The sequence below is a fragment of the Nomascus leucogenys genome, chromosome 20 (genome assembly GCF_006542625.1).
Source record: "Nomascus leucogenys isolate Asia chromosome 20, Asia_NLE_v1, whole genome shotgun sequence".
NCBI lineage: Eukaryota > Metazoa > Chordata > Mammalia > Primates > Hylobatidae > Nomascus > Nomascus leucogenys.
Window position 1 is genome coordinate 58,014,872 of NC_044400.1, and position 16,551 is coordinate 58,031,422.

Genomic DNA, 16,551 nt, shown 5'->3' on the forward strand with positions numbered 1-16,551 from the left:
GATCCCCAGCCAGCATTAAAAATCCCCAGGCCAGTTTACATCATTATTTCTAAGTGACAATGCAGGCCCTGCAAGATGTTTGGGTGAGTCTTACAGTTATTCTTCATCTTACAGCATGATGTGTTTCTTACAGTAACTACACCCTGAAATCTCTTTGCAGTGATGTAGTGTTGGCATCACTTTGTACCAGCTGATGAGACAACTGGGAACATCCCCTCCCAAACCCATGTTCAGTGACATCCAGTTAAGTTAAATTGGTCATGATGGGAGTATTTACACCATGAAATTGGCAAACTCTACTAATCAAGGCCTTTTCTTTTCTTTTTCCCTGAGACTCAGTTGTGAATCATTTACCAGTAACTCACTGCTTTATTTTTTTTTATTTTTATTTTTTATTTTTGAGACAGAGTCTGGCTCTGTCCCCCAGGCTGGAGTGCAGTGGCACCATCTCGGCTCACTGCAAGCTCCGCCTCCCGGGTTCACTCCATTCTCCTGCCTCGGCCTCACGAGCAGCCGGGACTACAGGCGCCCGCCACCACGCCCCGCCAATTTTTCTGTATTTCCAGTACAGACAGGGTCTCACCATGTTGGCCAGGATGGTCTCGAACTCCCGACCTCGTGATCCACCCACCTCGGCCTCCCAAAATGCTAGGATTACAGGCTTGAGCCACCGCGCCTGGCCAACTCACTGCTTTATAACCTGGCCCACAATCCAGGAATTCACCTCCTCAACCAAGTACTGCTGGTGCAGAGGTAAGCCTTGGGCTGACCACACACACACTCATAGGAACACTCAAAAAGTATTTCTTTAGTAATTAATAAAAGACTAATCTTAGACTAGTGAATGATAGGCATTGTCTTCTATCCTAAGAAAAGAATGAAATTCTTCTCCTAGTTCTCATTTTCACTGTAATATTCTCAAAGACACATTGACACCCTGAACTCTCACAGCAGTTAAAATAAGAAATTAAATTAGGAACTCTTGAGCAGCTTATTATAAATTGCTCAAATGTCCATTTGTCAAGCCATTAAGGTTTTCAGAATAGTCATGACCCTTTCCTGAGTGTTCTGGTTAGTGAATAATATATACCTGCAAGTATGTCCCTGATGTCCAGCCCCCAGTGAACACTTAGCATTCAGGTATGTTGATTGGCTCATGTTCCACAAAACTCAGTGTCAGATCCTAAATGAGAGCTGCTACTTTCCTGCTGTGAATTAGTATCTTTCCACATGAATGCATTAAATAGCCATCGTTAATAATCATTCATGCGTGGAACGAACAGACAAAAGATTTGCAGGTTATAAGTCTACACACCAACCTCATTTGTTCATTGATTTATTCAAATTTCATGGCTAAGATAATAACAAATTTTAACTCTACTAGCTTACATGGATTTTAACACTTTCTCTGCCAGGCTGCATTACCAAATGATATATTTTATAAATCTTTTGTTTAGGGATAAAGAATAATTGAATAGAGATCAGACATTTATAAAATACTTTATGTATCCCACTAAAGACCAATAGTTCACAGAAGCTTTAGTCAAACATTAAACCACTCTATGTAATCTGCTTTGGCTGTGTCCCCACCCAAATCTTACCTTGAATTATAGCTCCCATAATTCCCATGTGTCATGGGAGAGACCCAGTGGGAGGTAATTGGATCATAGTGGTGGGTTTTTCCCATATTGATCTTGTGATAGTAAAAAAGCTTCACGAGATCTGATGGTTTTATAAAAGGGCAATTCCCCTGCACACGCTCTCTTGCCTGCCACAATGTAAGGCGTGACTTTGCTCCTCATTCGCCTTCTGCTATGATATTGAGGACCCCCCAGCCATGTGTAACTGTGAGTCAATTAAACCTCTTTCATTTATAAATTACCCAGTCTCGGGTATGTCTTTATTAGCAGTGTGAAAACAGACTAATACACTATCCCAACAGTTCTTTTTAATAAAAACTCTGAAACACCAACAAGCTGCTTGGGCTTAAAAAAAAAAAAAGACAATGCCACTTTTGTTTCCCTAAGTCCATAAGCTCTTTGAATATCTGAGGCCAGATTTTTATCTACTGGAACTCATTAAATGGGATAGAACCAATCACCTGTTGTAACAAATTACCACATACTTTGTGACTTCAAACAACACAGATTTTCATTTTACAGTTCTAGATGTCAGAAGGCCAAAATGGGTCTTAGCTAAAATCAAGGTTTGGCAGAGCTACATTCCTTCTGGAGGCTCTAAAGAAGACAAAATTTCCCTGCATATTTCATCTTCTAGAGGTGGCCTACATTCCTTGACTTGTTGTCACTTCTTCTGTTTTCAAATTCATCAGTGTATCATTTTCACATTTCTCTCTCTATTTTTCTCCTTCCATCATTGTATCTCCTTTCCTCTCTCTGCCTCTTCTACTTCCCTCTTCTCTTTCCCTTACAAGTACCTTTGTAATTACATTGGGCACATAAAGTAATACAGAATAACCTCCCCACTTCAAGATTCTTAATTTATTCATATGTTCAAATTCCCTATTGTCATTGTCATGTAAGGTAACATACTCACAGTTTTTAAAGATTATGACGTGGTCATCTTTAAGGGTTTATTGTTCTCTTTGCCACAGTGAGGAATCTGCCATGGGAGACTAGAAAGATAGTAGCTTTTGGTGTGTAGTAAAATCAATTGGCAAAAGTATTGCCTACATTAATTTCGAAGATAGAAAATGGATTTGTGCACCTGACTAAAGAGATTTCCAGGCAGAAGACTGAAAGTGCCAACTGGCTCTCGTGTATAAGGAATAGAGAGATTAGATACAGAGAGAAGTATTAAGTATGCAAGCAGAATTTCAAGGAACTATAGATCAAAGATGTACTAGGTTGGAAAATAAAACTATTTCACATTTTTTACTGTCTTTAGTCAGGAAGAGAGTCAAAACTAAGAAATAGCCTCAGAGTTGAGATCAAATAAAAGGTTTATCTATAAGACCTTCAGTTAAAACCTCAGAAAGATTTAACAGAGCACCTAGTTAGCCCCTCTCAATTAAACTAAAAGTTTTCTAAAATCTTAAAGACAATGTCCCGCAGCACCCTGACACAACAGAGAGAGGTCTGCCTTGAAAAGGGTTATGGAGTGACTTTGGAGGCATGAAATCAAATTTATAGAATTCCCACTGAGTGGCATGTGTAAAATTTTATACTAGCTTGAACTACAAGGAGCAGAGAAGGTTCAAAATGAAAAGAAGCTCTGGATCTGCAACTTTCTATAAGCAGGAAGCAGATTGAGAAAGCTACTTAGCTGCAAACACAGGCTATTTCTTTTAGAAAAGGGAAGACTAGAGGGTAGAGCTAAGAGCCAAAGAGAACCATGGATTAGAAAACCATTCTCAAGAAGCAGAACTGGGTCCTAGTCAAGGAACATTTCTTTTCCTAGAACAAGAAGCCCTGACACTACGCACCTGGCTGAATTTCAGAATTGCTATGGGTCAGTGACAACTATGTGCCTCCTCCTACCCTTGTCCTTTTAGAATGACAATATCTAATGTGGTTATGTTGACTCTGTCTTCTGTATCACCATTGTGTATTAGGCATCAGGGATCAAGTGGCTTATCTTTTTAGTTCACAGATCTCAAGATCAAGAGAAGCTCACTCAAAGTCCTCATCCACATCTAGATCAGATTCAGATAATAAATTCATAAAATTCACTATGGTGTCATGAGTAAGTGAAACTCTGGGAACCTTAGAAGGTGTAGTCATATTTACATATGGAAGAAAATAGAGAGCAGGCTGTCACTGAATGTTTGATTAATCACCCCCAATAGATCACACCTCCCAGGACACATAATCTTGTTAATTTTCCTACTGCATTGAGTTAGAGCTTGGCTTCATGAGTTTCTTTGGCTAGTGATACATCAACAAACATAACTGATATGATTTGGCTGTGTCCCCACCAAAATCTCATCTTGAATTGTAGCTCCCATAATCCCCATGTGTCATAGGGGGGACCAGGTGGGAGGTAATTGAATCATGGGGGTGGTTATCCCCATGCTGCTCTTCTCATGATAGTGAGTGAGTTCTCAAGCAATCTGATGGTTTTATAAGCACTTCCCCTTCCGCTTGGTTCTCATTCTTCTCTCTCCTACTGCCTTGTGAAGAAGGACATGTTTGCTTCCCCTTCCACCATGATTGTAAGTTTCCTGAGACCTCCCCAGCCATGCAGAACTGTGATTCCATTAAACTACCTTTCCTTTATCTAGTGTCTTGCAGTTCTTTATAGCAGCATGAGAACAGACTAATACAGTAAGTTGGTACCAGGTAGTGGAGTGCTGCTGTAAAGATACCCAAAAATGTGGAAGTGACTTTGGAACTACATAACAGGCAGAGGTTTGGAACAGTTTGGAGGGCTCAGGAGATGACAGGAAAATGTGGGAAAGTTTGAATGGCTTTGACCAAAAAGCTGATACTGATATGGACAATAAAGTCCAGGCTCAGATGGAGATGAAGAACTTGTTGGGAACCAGAATTAAGGTGGTTCTTGCTATGTTTTAGCAAAGAGACTGGTGGCATTTTGCCCCTGCCTTAGAGATCTGTGGAGCTTTGAACTTGAGAGAGATGATTCAGCATATCTGATGGAAGACATTTTTGAACAGCAAAGTATTCAAGAGGTTACTTGGGTGCTGGTAAAAGCATTCAGCCTTATGTTTTCACAAGGATATGGTTTGGAATTGGAACAAGTCTAAAAGGGAAGCAGAACATAAAAGTTTGGGAAATTTGCAGGCTGGCAATGTGATAGAAAAGAAAAGCCCTTTTTCTGAGAAGAAATTTAAACCAGCTGCAGAAATTTGCATAAGAAATGAGGAGGCAAGGCCAGGCCTGGTGGCTCATGCCTGTAATCCCAGCGTTTTGGGAGGCCGAGGTGGGCAGATCACAATGTCAGGTGTTCAAGACCAGACTGGACAATATGGTGAAACCCCATCTCTACTAAAAAAATACAAAAATTAGATGAGCTTGGTGGTGGGCGCCTATAATCCCAGATACTCAGGAGGCTGAGGCAGGAGAATTGCTTGAACCTGGGAGGCAGAGGTTGCAGTGAGCCAAGATCGTGCCACTGCACTCCAGCCTGGGCGACAAAGCAAGACTCTGTCTAAAAAAAAAAAAAAAGAAAAGAAACAGAAATGAGGAGCCAACTGTTAATCACCAAGACAGTGGGGAAAATGTCTCTTCAGGGCATGTCAAAGGTCTTCAGAGCAGCCCCTCCCATCACAGACCCAGAGGCCCAGGAGGAAAAAGTGGTTTCATGGGTCAGGCCCACGGCCTTGCTGCTTTGTGCAGTCTCAGGACGTGGTGCCCTGCAACCTAGCCATGGCTAAAAGGGGTCAAAGTACAGCTCCAGCCATAGCTTCAGATGGTCCAAGTCCCAAGACTTGGCAGCTTCCACACTGTGTTGCGCCTGCAGGTATACAAAAGTCAAGAATTGAGGTTTGGGAACTTTTGCATAGATTTCAGAGGATGTATGGAAATGCCTAGATGTCCAGGCAGAGGTCTGCTGCAAGAGCAGAGCCCTCATGGAGAACCTCTGCTAGGGCAATGTGGAAGGGAAATGTGGGGTTGGAGCTCCCATACAGAATCCTCACTGGGGCACTGCCTAATGGAGCTGTGAGAAGAGGGCCACAGTCCTCCACACTCCAGAATGGTAAATCCACCCCAGTTTGCACCATGCACTTGGAAAAGCTGCAGACACTCAACACCAGCCCATGAAGTCAGGCAGGAGCAGGTCTGTACCCTGCAAAGCCACTGGGGCAGAGCTGCCCAAGGCCATAAGAACCCACCCCTTGCATCAGCGTGACCTGGATATGAGACATGGAGTCAAAGGAGATCATTTCACAGCTTTAAGATTTGACTGCCCCACTGGATTTCAGACAGACATGGCACCTGTACCCCTTCTTTTTGGCCAATTTCTCCCATTTGGAATGGGTGTATTTATCCAATGTCAGTACCCCATTGTATCTAGGAAGTAACTAACATGCTTCTGATTTTACGGGCTGATAGGCAAAAGGGACTTACCTTGTCTCAGATGAGACTTTGGACTTGGACTTTTGGGTTAATGCTGGAATGGGTTAAGACTTTTGGGGACTGTTGGGAAGGCATAGTTGTGTTTTGAAATGTGAGGACATGAGATTTGGTAGAGGCCAGGGGCAGAATGATATGGTTTGGCTATGTCCCCACCCAAATCTCATCTTGAATTGTAGGTCCCATAATCCATACATGTCATGGGAGGGACTCGGGGGAGATAATTGAATAATGAGCACGGTTATCCCCATGCTGCTGTTTTCTTGATAGTGAGTGAGTTCTCATGACATCTGATGGTTTTATAAGTGACTTTTCCCTCTTTGCTTGGCACTTCTCCTTCCTGCCACGATGTGAAGAAGGACATGTTTGCTGCCCCTTCCACCATGAGTGTAAGTTTTCTGAGGCCTCTCCCACCCTGCAGAACTGTGATTCAATTAAACCTCTTTCCCTTATAAATTACCCAGTCTAGGGCAGTTCTTTATAGCAGCATGAGAAGAGACAAATACAAAAACACAAATAGAGATTTGAAAAAAGCACATGCATTTGGAGTTTGTCCTCTTGAAATGCTTCCCCCCACAACCATGGCTCAGTCCATCTTCCTTCAGAATGAACGACCACTGGAGGAAGAATCCCAGCCATCTCAGCTGACCCAGCTGAACCCAGCCTCCAGCCAACTTTCTCACTCAATGTACCCACGTGATTGTGTGCAGACAAAACCAGAAAAGAAAAACAAATCACCCAGCATACCCACAGAATCATTACAGAGTAATAAATAACTGAAACAGGAATTTAACAGAAGCATGGGCTCAGATGCTACTGAGAGCAAATGAAGCCGAGTTCCAATTTAATTGCCCTTTTTCTAGTACCTACAGTCAACCTATCTCCCCATCTACTAAACCACCCAGGCTTCCACTATAGCTTCCCTTCCATTGGTACTAGATTATCTCTCATAAATCTCATTCTTCATAACCACGGTCTAACTCTTGTCATCACTTGCCTTCACTCCAGGACTCCCAGAATTCTGTTTATGGATTTTCCATAATATTTGACCATTTAGTCAATGTTTAATGAGTTTTTAAGATAACATTAGCCCTTATGTGATTCATCGTCAGGCCCCTGTATTGTAATAGCCCAGTTTATAAGGTTATAAGTGTGTCATTGACATAAAGTTTTATCAAAAGGAACTGGCATAGTAGCTTGTTTTAGAAGACACTTCTCTTCCTCAAAATATTTTGTTGTTTTTGCAAAAATATTTGGTGTTATTTTAAGTACCTTTCTTTTCCCCTCAAGGTTCTATCTAAGCTTGGGCTTTCAAGCAAAGTCTAAGAAAAATTAGAAACATCAACCACAGAGATTGATGAGGCAGATCCAAATACTTCAGTGCCCAAGTGCCTCCTGGGAAGTAACTTCCATGCTTGGGAAAGGACAGTAACTCTTCCAAGATTGCAGCTCACTATATTGTCTCTTAGAAAATGAAAGAGGAAATGATCCAAACAGGCTCCCTTACTCACTGCCAAAAACACTGGAGAGAAACAAGATTTTCCCTATATTATCTTGGTTGCTGCTACCTTCAAACTCATGAGGTGGGCAGAACAGTACTATCATTTCTGCTTTATGAATAAGGACTGTGGCTTCAAAAGGATAGGGGACTGACACAATGTCACGGGGCTTGCATGGGATATAACCACAGCTTAAACTCAGATCCCTCTTTGAAGCAGGATTCTGATAATTACTACTTTTTGGAGAAACTTGGCTCCAAGCCCTAGATATTTCCCTTACTGGACTGGTGAATTTGAGCTTGTTTCGTTACTTCCTGTGCCAATTGTGGATAACAGTAGTTGCATTACAGAATTGTTATTAAGATTAAATAAGTTTGGGTGGAGGGAAAATAGCAATTAACAGCAGTTAAGTATGTAGATACTGAGCCAGATTGCCAAGGTTCAAATCCCAGCTCTGCTACTTTGAAGCTGGGTGACCCGGGCAAGTTGCTTAACATCTCTGTGCCTCCATTTCCACTACTTTAAAACAAAGATTAAATAATAGCCTTATCTCATAGGATTTGTGGAGATTAAAGATGGGCTAATATATGAAAAGCTCTTATAACAGGATCTGACTTATAGTAAGCACCAGCTCTCATTATGTTAAGCCTGGCATAGAAGCAGCATCCAATGGTTATACATTTAGTTCTCTTTCTACTGCTCTGTGATACTTTGAAAGTTTAGAGTTCACAGATTGACATCAAATGTCCAGTTTCTGAACCGGGAGACACAACTCCTCTTAGTTGGCACTGTCAAAGAAAAAAAATCCTTACCAGAATGAATAGAGAATTTGTCTCTGCTTTGATGAGACACAAATAAACTTTTTCTTGCCTGACTGTAGTTGACTGTATTAAATAAATTATTCACTAAGAAAGAAGAAAAGATTAAACATTTCTGAACAAAAAAGACAGCCCCAGACCACCTAAGAAAGCTCCGTGGTCCCTTGTAGTGTAGAGCAGACACGCTTAAGGATCAATTTCTCAGAGAGAACCAAGACTGTGCATCAGTGATTCTACAAACCTGTGACTCTGTGCTGTGGGGATAAAGGAAGAAGTCAATCAGAAACGTTAATAGATTCAGCGTCTGAAAACAGGGGAATTTAAAAATAAAGACAGAAGTTCTGTGCATATCCCAGGGAGCTCCATCATATGCACATTTCACTTTTACACTTTAAATACACGCTCTCAGGTAAAGGAGAGAAACAGAGTTAGAGAGATTAGGAGACAAAGAAATAATAACACAAAAAATGCAGTAGTTGATTCCAACCAAAACACCCCTCCGTGATCCTACGCCTGGAAATGAGAGTGACATTGGGTCATGTCTCTCCTCCCCTCTCGGCAGATTCCCATGACCATCTCACCCCACCACAGAGAGTTATGGGGAACTGCTTTCATAAAAATGGCCCCAAATCTAGGGTTACAGAGAGCTGCTTTTATACAAATGGCCCAAAATGCAAGCCAACCCCTTCCCCTGGTGCTCCACCAAAGAAAGAGCCATGGGCTCCTACCACGGAGGATGAACTGGAAGCAGTGGATTTTCTGACACAAATGTCAGCCTCCATTGAATTCTCTTCCTAAGGATTTTCAATTATAATCTCAACAACAGATTTTCACCTTTTATGCAACTCTTCTGTTCTGTGTTTTTTAGAATTTATGTCACGGTGTTTCCTATCTGAGTCCATAATGTAATCTAGAAGAAAGAAACTTCAGTCCTTCTATAATGCAAGAGATCAGGCCTTCTCATTTCACACCCATAAATTTAATTGGATTGCATTTTGATGATTTATAGTATTGCAGTCTTGTAAAGAAAAGGAAAATAGGGACATTTATCACTGCTTCTCCGATCCTAACAATTATCATGTCTTCCACCCATACAAGTAACTCAGAGTATGGAACCTACAGCTGCTGGACTTCGGCTGCATTGCCCAGATGGAATGGAATGTTTGCTGTAATAAAAGCAAGAGATATATTTTTGAGGAAAATTTAGCATAACTATAGTAATATGCTTTCACCTTCTGGTATGAAAGTGGTGCCATGGGCAGTAGGACTGGTTTTAAGTTTATCCAAAACCAATTTATACTCAGGGGGTTAAAGTGTTACTTCCCCCAGGAAACTGCATGTGCGTGGAGGGGGACAGAGGTACACTTGAAGGGACTTTCTGAAAGAGAACTTTCAACACAGAAGAGATTCGGGCAGATAAATGTTTTCATTAAGGTTAAAATTTCTTTCTTTTCTTTTCTTTCTTATTTTTTTTGAGACGGAGTCTCGCTCTGTCGCCCAGGCTAGAGCGCAGCGGCACGATCTTGGCTCACTGCAACCTCTGCCTCTCGGATTCAAGCGATTCCCCTGCCTGAGCCTCATGAGTGGCTGAGATTACAGGCACCTGCCAATATGCCCAGCTAATTTTTGTATCTTTAGTAGAGACGGGGTTTCACCATGTTGGCCAGGCTGGACTAGAACTCCTGACCTCACGTGATCCACCCACCTTGGCCTCCCAAAGTGGTAGGATTACAAGCGTGAGCCACTGCACCCAGCCAGTGTTAAAATTTCTTAAACTCCTAGTTTCATTTTATATATAAAATAAAAATGGACTTACCCTCTTTTCTCTTTATTCACTTAGTTATCTGTGTGTTAAATTCAAATTTTAGCCTAGATTATGTTAGCAAAAAAAAAAAAAGCAAAAAACATCAACTATTTCTGAATTGATAGCTGCTGAGTGGTATCTTATTGAATGTATGAAGTGCTCATTATTACTCTTAGGTTACAACTGAGGAATCTGAGGTCCTCTGGGATATTAACATTCCATGGTCTCACAAATGACAGAGTGAGGACTGAACGTAGGCCTTCTGACACTAAAGTGTCTTTTTACTTTATGATAATCCAGCATCTGAAAACAGAAGAATCTTTTTTCAGGAATCAACTCTGAATTGCAGGACCAGAGTAAAGGCAGTTAGTCTTACTCTTTTCTCATAGTCAGAGATACCTCCACTCTGATATGAGTCACTGACCAAGAAAATAAAGAAGAAGAAACACCAAGCCTTCTTATCCTTGGCCATCCCTGTCTGTGCTAAGCCATATCAAAAGTTACAGTGTCTTCTCTTTCTTAAGGGCAACTCTTCTTCCCCAACAGACAGCTGGTAAAAAGGGCATACAATCTATGGATATCACAAATTAATCCAACAACATCCTAACCAAAACCAGAGCAAAAGATGCTTAAAAGCCTACAAGAATTCACTAAAAACTAAATCTAAAAGTGTAAAAGTTTTGGAAATTTAAGAATGTGTTATAGAGAAAGAGGTATTTGGGCACCAATAAAATTGCACCCAGACTGCTTGCTGATCACTCCACAGAGGAGAAGGGCTGGTTCTATGTTTAATGTATCAGAAATTCTCAGTGGTGGCTCCTGGGCCTCTTCAAGCCAGCAGCTTTCTCCTTTTCTTGGTCTCTGTGAATCCGAACTGCAGCCACCAAAAAGCACTGGCTGCAGCAGGAAAAGTTAAAAAAAAAACAAAAAAAAACTGGGTAACTTTCTATCCCTCAGGCAGATATATGCAGAGTAGGCAAAAGCAAAAATTAGAAATTCCCCATCACTCTGATGCAGTCTTTCCCCCAGGATTCTCCCAGACCACTATGCTGTCCACAATAGCAATATGTGTTTCCTCACCCAACCACAGAAGGCACCTTGATTCTGTCTCTTCTATATTTCCATTTTCTAATCCATTTCTTCCAATAGCTTTCATGAGAAAAGGGGAAAAGAAAGCTTTCAAACTATAATGTGAAAGTGTACAAATGAATAACCATAGGAATGTGCACTTCTGGATGTTATTTAAGTGAGCATTTTGATTCTATTGACAGATCACAAAATGAAGTGAATACTAAAAAATAAGTTCATTTCTCAAGCATAATTCAAATCTTCCAAAATCAAGCAGAAGCCCAGATTATTTGATTACGTGATCTTGATAATAGCTAATCATGCATTGTTACTCAATTATATATGGGAACAGCTTAGTTGTGAGCCCTTGTTTGTGAGTGTTATCAGTGCCATTCGCAATCCAACATTTAGACACTTAAGTTTTAAATATGCATTGCATCTTACCACTTACAATGATCCTAAATAATGAACTCTCTGAGGTACAATTTATTCATTTGTATAATGAGGTTCAAATAATATAATACCCTTTCCAACCATCTCGTTTTCTAAAAATAGTCTAAGACCTTTAATATACCTGAAATATAAGCATTTTATAAATTCTTATTTAAAACAAATGAAAGTCAAGAAACTAAATGAAGCAATCAAAGCAATGGACAAAAGTCAAGGGAACTGGGTTCTAGTTTTGATGCTTTACTATCTGCTCTGTTTATTGTTGCATTAAAAAACACCAAATCTAGTGGCATAAACAACAGTGTTTTGTTGCTCCTGTTATTCACTCTCACAGGGCTTGGTGCATGAGTCATGTTCAAGCTTTTTTCTAATGTGGTTGCAGTCCGACAGTGGCTGGGGCTGGAGTCACCTGTAAAGCTGCCTCACTCATAAGTCTGGCCAGTGGCACTGGTTATCAGCTGATATTTCAGCAGATGATGTTAGCCCGAATCCTTATATGTAGGCTGGACTTCCTCACAGATGACAACTGGGTTCTAAGAGGGAGCATTCCAAGAGCTAAAGAGAGCCAGGAGTGCTGCCTTTTGTGACCTAGTCTGGGAAGTCATCTAGCTTCCCTACTGCTCCAGTCCATTCAGTACAAGTTAGCCACGAAGGCCTGCCCATATTCAAGGGGAAGGAAATTAGGGGCCACCTCCTGAGAGGAGGAATGTCCAGGAATTTATAACATCATTTTTGAAGTTACCCCAATGGCTTTGGTCAACTCACTTAATATCTAGTGTGCCGTGATCAACAACTCATCCAAATTTGTCATTTTAGTGTCTAAAATTTGAATATACAACAGCAATGAATTCAGCTGCGGATAGTCTGTTCTCACGCTGCTAATAAAGACATGCCCGAGATCGGGTAATTTATAAAGGAAAGAGGTTTAGGGCCGGGTGCATTGGCTCAAGCCTGTAATCCCAGCACTTTGGGAGGCTAAGACTGGCAGATCACGAGGTCAGGAGTTCGAGACCAGCCTGACTAACATGGTGAAACCCTGTTTCTACTAGAAATGCAAAAATTAGCTGGGCATGGTGGCAGGTGCCTGTAATCCCAGTTACTTGGGAGGCTGAGGCAGGAGAATCATTTGAACCTGGGAGGCGGAGGTTGCAGTGAGCCGAGATCGCACCACTGTACACCAGCCTGGGTGACATGAGCGAAATTCCATCTCAAAAAAAAAAAAAAAAAAAGGAAAGAGGTTTAATTGACTCACAGTTCCACATGGCTGGGGAGGCCTCACAATCATGGCAGAAAGCAAATAAGGAGCAAAGTCACCTCTTACATGGAGGCAGGAGAACTCCCATTTATAAAACCATCAGATCCCATGAGACTTATTTACTACCATGAGAACAGTATGAAAGAAATAGCCTTCATGATGTAATTATCTCCACCTGGCCCTGCCCTTGACAAATGGAGATTATTACAATTCAAGGTGAGATTTGGGTGGGGACACAGTCAAACCATATCAAGCTGCATTTCTCCAAATATTTGATTTTTCAAAAGAGTAATAGCATTATTAATAATTAACATTCATTGTGTGATTACTATGCTAAATGCCTTAAATATATCCTATAATCCCTATGTCCTAGGTACAATTATCATCCCCTCGGGTCCCTATAGATGCACCTTAGACTCAGTAATAAGTTAACAATCAACAGAACTAGCAAAATCTATGTTTGCAATTCCCCACATAAAGAAAAATTGTAAACATTTCTTTAGAGTTTGGTGACAGTAATGTTATTTTGGTTTAAGACATATTTTCAGTACTGATCATTATTGGGGAATGTTACTTATTCTTTATATGGAGAATGAACACAACCTCCTCAAGTCTCCTTCCCAAGAATAAATCATCCCCAAAGAGACGTCCTTTAATCAGAGGACAAACGTGTGTTATGATTCTGCCTGCAGACCCTCACAAAAGGTCCCTTGAAACCACATTTGAGGATACCCATCTATTAAAGAAAACTCTCCATCTTCCCTCAGAGGAGACATTCAGCGCTTATAGCAGGCCGGACTGCAGTGAAATTCTGAGAGCAGAAAAGCCCAAGCCCAAGTATTATTGAACACTAAAGAAGCCTGCTCCTTCCCCAGAGCACTCCATTCTGACCGGTCTTATTTTTTAAAACACAGCCACAACCTTAACAAGAGGTGCATGTGAAAGCCAATCCCAGCGTGATCAGGGACTCAGCGGAAGAGCAAGTGTGTGCAAAGGCCGGGGGTGAAGTTAGACAGAACCGGCACCCCCACTGATCATTGACATATTGACCAACTCAGAAAAGTCAGAAAGTCAGGCCATCCCTGAGTCTTCCAAATCCACACCACTTTATTGTAAATGGGAAAGATCCTTGCACAGAAGCCAGAGAGCACGATGCAGAGGGAACTAAACAAGTACAGGCCCAGGTGCGGCCAAACCTCCATCATTTCCAAACGACCAGAATGACAATTTGGAAAAGGTCAGATTTAATTCGACACAATCGCCCACAGGGAGCCTGGAGTCTGTTCTGTGTTAGCCTTGGATTTAAAAAAAAAAAAAAAAAAAGGAAAAAAAAAGGAAAAGTAGAAAATACCTAAAGAAAGAAAGGAAAGAGCAGACGCTGTTTAACTTCCCCTTGGGAATTCATTCTATTAAAAAATGTTTTCATGCACAATCGGCACTCAAGGGCCTGGGGTTTTATTGTATATCAGTGGAGCAATAAGTGTATGCAATAAATAAATCTAAAACCGAGGTTGCTCAAATGAAAATATGCCTGAAAAAATAATCAAACTAGCCTCTTGAGAAATACAGAGGAAAGTCCAGATAAATTTAATAACAGAAATTATCAAAATGGTTGCTATGCTGTTAGATTTTTACCAGTTTCAAATACCTGGTGAGTAGTCACCGCTATGCTGTGAAATTTCTGTTAAGTAACTAGTTTTGAAATGTTGCCCAGACTGGTATTGTTATATGCTCTTCAAAAGGGGATTGGAAAGGCTGTGATTGTTCTTGTTTATTACTCCAGGAAATCTAAAGCATCATCAACAGGATGTTTGTGGTGGCACTGGCTGTGTCAAGATCTGGACCACACTAAGCCACAAAAAAAAAAAAAAATCTTAACCCAGGCTTTGTGGCTTGTTCCTAATAGGCTCTTTTCAATACAGCCAGAATACTCATTTTCTAGCATTCTCTGGAAATGCAAAGAGATTCCAGAGCAGAGACCTTGCCCTTAAAAAGCTCAATTTAGAGAAATGAGCAAGGATGATGAACAGTAGCTCTATAAAATAGTAAACCACTGGATCACAGCTTTGTTTTACAGTTTCCCACACTGGGTGCATTAATTATTTTTCCCCCTCATCATAGGTAGTCACTTTTTGACCAACACAAACATTCAGAATTAATGTTGCTACATGCTTTCTATGTGTCAAGGACTATGCAAGATGCTTTCAAATGTTTATATCTTATTTGATCTTTCACCCATCACCTGGGTTCAAACTCTAGCTCCTCTTCATACTACAGGATTTGGGTAAGTTCCTTAACATTTCTGAGCTTCAGTCTCCTTATAGGTATATTGGATATGATTATTGCATCTACTCATATGATTATTGTCAGAATCAAAATAATGCTTGTATTTATTATTTGTTGTAAACAAATAAAAAAAGACTTGAAAAAATAAGTTTGGAGAAAATGGAAAGATTAATGAAAAATCTGGAGGATCAGGCTCTAACCAGATTAGAAACTAAAGATTCCCAAGAAGTGTTCATAGCAGAAAGCACTCCACAGCCTGTCAGTAGTGTTGCTCACACAGTGAATGAACTCTAGCCATTGCTTTCAGTTACTTTGTTCAATATGTAAGATTCCAAAAGCAAAAAGTCTAATTAACCATACTCGGATTATGTGATTGCCCTTTAACAATACTTAGTGAAGCAAAGAAAGATCTGGCAAAGGGGACCCATCAGCTCCAATGATGGCAAACAGGAGTCCTGGATCTACACTCCCACCAAGATCACACATACTTGGGGAGAGGTAAATCTCCCATAGAAAATCAAATGCTATTAGGAAAGGAGAATGAGTGCTACGTAGCCATCCAAGATGACAGAAGTCTACTACAACATGAAATGCATGGTATATCTCAGGACTCAGTAAATGGCCATTTTCCATGATTTGGCTATTATTATTCACATTGTGCAAAAAAAAAGTAAATAAATAAACTAACACTCTAGGAGATTAGTTCATTTTCCTAAGTTATACACAAAATTAGCCAAAGCATCTAAATTCCAAGACCATCACTCTTCCAATGGGAAGAATTAGGGTAAAAAGTTGGAAAAAAGAAAGAGTTGTTTAGAAGGATGAGTACTGAGCAAAACCTGTTCAAGATTTTTGGTTCTTAAACTTGCTTTTCCTTAGGCACAGCATGAATTTTCAATGTCATGCTCTTAAGTTAAAGCAGCCTGATCTGTGATCTCTGGACATCCATACCTTTGAGGTCAGATATCATTACTCCTCACCGAGGAAGCTTCCCGCTCAACAAAAGAAAAGCCAAACTTCCTCAGAGAGGTTAGAAGGGTGTAAGTACAAATTTTAACCTCCTGTTTTCTGATGAAATGGATAGGGAATATAAGTGTTTACGAAGTCAGACACACATGAATTTTGCAGCTAATCTCACACGTAGGAAAGACCACCTGAGGCAGCTGCGATAGCAGAAGGAATTGGTATCTTCTGTTATCTAGAGAAGTTTTCCCAAGCCTGAGACCCCAGTCACTTCTAATTGATAGCAAACTCTGTTGCCCGCAGCAAAAACACTAAAAATTGAAGAAAAAGAATACATCTGGTCTCATGGGTA